Below are 4,629 nucleotides of genomic sequence, written 5' to 3'. Positions count from 1 at the left end.
TATATATATGTATGTATGTGTGTGTGTGTGTCCCCGCAGCATCGCTTGACAACCGATGGTGGTGTGTTTACGTCCCCGTAACTTAACGGTTCGGCAAAAGAGAACCGATAGAATAAGTACTAGGCTTACAAAGTATAAGTCCTGGGATCGATTTGCTCTACTGAAGTGGTGCTCCAGCATGGCCACAGTCAAATGACTGAAACAAGTAAAAGAGTAAAAGGGATATACTGAGTAATCGTTATTTCGCGTTTATAATTTTTATTGTTATTTAAAATCACACAATTGTTTAAAAATATTCTTTACGGATGTATCGAGAATGAACAGTATGTTCCTGGTTGGAACCCACGAGGTTTCCTGTCCTTAAATTGTCTGGTGAATGGAACACAACCACATGACCTTGTAACTATGTTATGGTACCGACCAGCATCACAGAGAATGTGTAAGAACTGAAAGGTACATAAAACATTCAATGAGACTGAACCTGGAACCATGTGGGTAGGAAGCAAGCTTTTCATCACAAAGCCACGCTTGTTCCTAATAAATACAAACACACATACATATGGTATGTGTGTGTGTACAGGAATATATCTGTAGGGGTGACGTGTTGGCGGAGGTGCGGGAAAGTGAGGTGAAAACTTGAGAATTTCCTTTGCATTGAAATAAGTTCAAGGCTATTTTTGCCGACCCCCACCAAGTCAATTTCGTAAATTTATGGCCTACTTTAAATTCTTAGAACGCTCACTCCAACCCCCTCCTGTACCTAACTATCTCTTTAACAATAGCTCCATCCCAAAACCCTTTTCATCACAGCCACTCCTCAACCAAAATACACTATTGACCCATGTCCCCTATAAACATTATCTTCCCAGAATCTTACTCTCCACGAGTGAACCAATTCTTCCTCTTTCTACCTCGATTGAACTGAATGAAACATTAAGAATTACTTTATTTTCCTTCCCGTTTCATACTTTCAATAAGTCACACACGTAGCAAAATTTCGAAGTATGAGTTACATAATATGAATAATTATTATAGTAATATAAATTGAAGTCCTATATTTAGAAGATAATTTTTATGGGGAGGGCATTTGTCGATACAATCAATCGCAGCATATATTCCTATAAAATTACGTGTCCCCAAGGTGAAGGTTGACATACAGGAATTTGGAGAGAGAGAGAGAGAGAGAGACAGCTGGAGAAAAAAGAAAGAAGAGATGAATTTCTTAGTGATGAAGAGTAAAACAATGATAGAAAGAATGTGTTAGTGGTATGAAGGGCAGATAGTTTTGCAAGCGAAGTTCAGAAATACGCAAGAAATAGTTCAAGGAAAGAGAGAGCGATAGATTGAAATAAAGGAAAGAATGACAAAGATAGATAAAATAAAGTATGAGAGGTAAGGAGAGAGAGAGGAACAATAAGATTGAGAGAGAGAAAAGAGAATAAAGTATGTCTGAAATGTGGACACGTGTGATATTTTGAAATAAAGAGCAGGTAACTCTGTGGCGACGGTTATCAGAACTACGCAGAAACTACTTGAATGTCAGGAGTGAAAGTGGAAGACAAAATAGAAAGAGAGGAAGAAAGAGCTGTTTGGATAAACACATTTGAAATTTCTATGTGTGTGTGTGTGTGTGTGTTAATGAAACAAGAGCAGATAACTCTGCAGTAATCACTTCACCACAAGATAGTTAAATGCATCAACAGTTTTGCAGACGACATTTTGATGGACAGCTCATAGTTTTATTTGATTTATATATCGTTCTTTCAATAGTGTACAACATCATGTATAGATATGAAATATACGGAGAACCAAATGATAGCAAAACATAATATTCGAGCCTGTTTATCAATATAGTTATTTAACCATTTCCTTCAACACACATGTCATCTCATGTAAAAATGAAAGTAATGACAAGCGAGGAAGGCCCTATAAAAGACGTTTAACCTTAATGTTGCCTTTGATACTCAGTCAACCTGTATCTCTTTCCCTGTACACATAGACAAAAGTACCCACGTGTCTATACACACATATAGACATATGAACGTTACATACACACTCATTTCTAGTTCCATATCTGTTGATATGTAGTTTTATTACCTTTCACTCTTCATTGATTCTCCAGACGTCTGGTACCTTTTTTTTTTACTTCCTATATTTTATTTAACTTTAACACTCAACAGTTTTGTTCGTCTTATTCAGGATTAACAACCATACAACTAATTAATTTTTACTTTGCTTGTTAATATATTAAGAAACCCGAATTTCAATTTTTCCTCACATTTTTGTAACAGGAAAATATTTAGTATTATAAACCATTGTTATTAATCATTCGATATATACCTATATATAACAGAGAAAACAACTCGTATCGAAGTTGTCCTCCTGACATTAATAACACAATATAAAGTGTGGGATTATTTTGGTTGTATTCGTGTGAAACCATGTCGAAGACAGGGAACCAACAATACCGAGATTTTTCCAGCAATAATAATGCTCCAATTTATAACCCTCAAGTAAGTTCTACATTTTCCTTTCTGACATTTTGCGTCTTTTTACTAAAATGTCATTCTTATTTTATTTGTTTCTTTTTCCTTTTATTCTTCGTAATATTTATGTAACTAACGAATACAAACTTGTTAACCGTAAAAAAAAATTACATGGTCCAATATACCACCCCACTTTTTTTTTTTTTTTTTTTTTTGTTAAAGACGGTAAGGTTTGACTTAAAGAGAGATTTTGTTGTTATTTCTAGCGGAAACTTCTGGGACGAAAATAGTCTTTAAGAAAATAAATAAACCTATGTGGGTTACGCTGAAATTAGGTTGGAACTAAAACAGACCCCATCTCACTCAGCTGTTCAGACAGTGGTTGTCAATTTTTTGGGAGATAAAACTATTTATTATATCAGTTACATTCATCCTTGCCGTCGTAGACATTTTACATTATACACACACATTTATATATACGACATACCTTATAGATTCAATATCACGTAGTTTTTTTCATAGAGCTTGTATACATGTCCATAACCTAATACATACGTATATGGCACATATATGTAAGTATCCTTACGATGTGTGTAAATATATATATGTCTATGTGTATCCTTATATTTATCCGATAAATGCATGTAAAGACGGAAGTAATAGTTATGAATAATTTAATGACAGGAAAACAAAAGTTCGTTGTTACTTTTTATGTTTGTTCTAAACATTCACGAATGTATGTTATAAGAATACATGTAGAGACAAGTATAGATACATCACATTTTTGATGTTTGTACGCTCTCAACATATGAATACGTGTTCGGGTCCGCGCTGCTTTAGTAGTACCTATATATAATACAAATAATGAGTATATCGTTGCAAAAAAAAACGTGGACAAAATGATAAACAAAGTACAGAAAACACACAGGCCACATAGAGAACATTTCCTTCATCAGCTGCCGCCATTCTAAAACTAAGTTTCGAAGAGTTAGGGCAATATATATATATATATATATATATATATATATGGAAAACCGAAAAGTTTTCGAATCTGTATGTAAACAACGAATGCCGGTACAAAACGGTAGGGACACCAGCAACAACGTGCAGATATCCCCGAATGTTTCTAAAATTTCTAAAGTATGTTGTTTTTTGTATTTATAAAAAAAAAAAATACTATAAAATGGTGAACAACTTTAGTTAATTACTAGCACCCTCATAACTTTAGACTGTGAAGTGTGGAATCTCCCGAATGCCTACAAAAATTCTGAGGTATGTTGTTTTTTAAACAACAGTGAATTAACTTTGGAGCAGAGGTTGCTGTTTACGTAGAGATTCGATGATAAATTTTCACAATCAAATAATACCGATTCGATAAGCTAATCCTGTGTCTATCTTTCTATCTTCAAGTGGGAGTATAAAAAAAAGAAAACAAAAAACGCCGCTTGTTATTACTTAGTAGAGGCACATAAACAGACGGTTCAAACACCTGATGTCACTCTAATAACATTTCCCTGACTTGTTGACATTTTAAATTACTGAAGTATTTATTCGTTGAGTATTTCAATCTTTCCACACGTCTCACCATAAACTTTGTTACCGTCAGCATTTTAAGAACGAACTCGGGTCAGCAAAGCGAGAATCTATGCATTCGTCTTTTTTTTTCTAACTGTTTGTGTTAATTTGAGGGAAATTTGGCTGCTTCTTGTATTTAACAGAGCCTTTCTTGCGTGAAACAAGAGGATATTAGGAAATAAAGTGGTCTGCGTTGGCAATTAATGGTACATATTTTTCAATAACAATAGAAATGGAGTTCAATAGTTATAAACGTAAAAACTCCATATGTACAGATGGACTATATGTACTCTGAACCTTTCCCCCTCTTATTTATTAATTTTTTTTTACGGAATCCCACGTTTTAGGCTATGGAGATTCCGATTCTGAAAAAAAAAATTTTGAAAAATTTCAACCTCCCCCACCAAGCAGGCTATTTACATGCTAGAAATAACAGCCAAATCTCACAAAACTAGTGTTAGGGTTAGGTTTACCCTGTGGATCTATATAAAAACCGGGGTGGGGTGGGGGAGAATCGAAATTTTGAAAATTTTTTTTCAGAATCGGTTTCTCCATGATCTGAAACAGG

This window comes from Octopus bimaculoides, chromosome 9, assembly GCF_001194135.2.
Source record: "Octopus bimaculoides isolate UCB-OBI-ISO-001 chromosome 9, ASM119413v2, whole genome shotgun sequence".
In the NCBI taxonomy this organism is placed as follows: domain Eukaryota; kingdom Metazoa; phylum Mollusca; class Cephalopoda; order Octopoda; family Octopodidae; genus Octopus; species Octopus bimaculoides.
Note: the sequence above shows the minus strand (reverse complement) of the source record.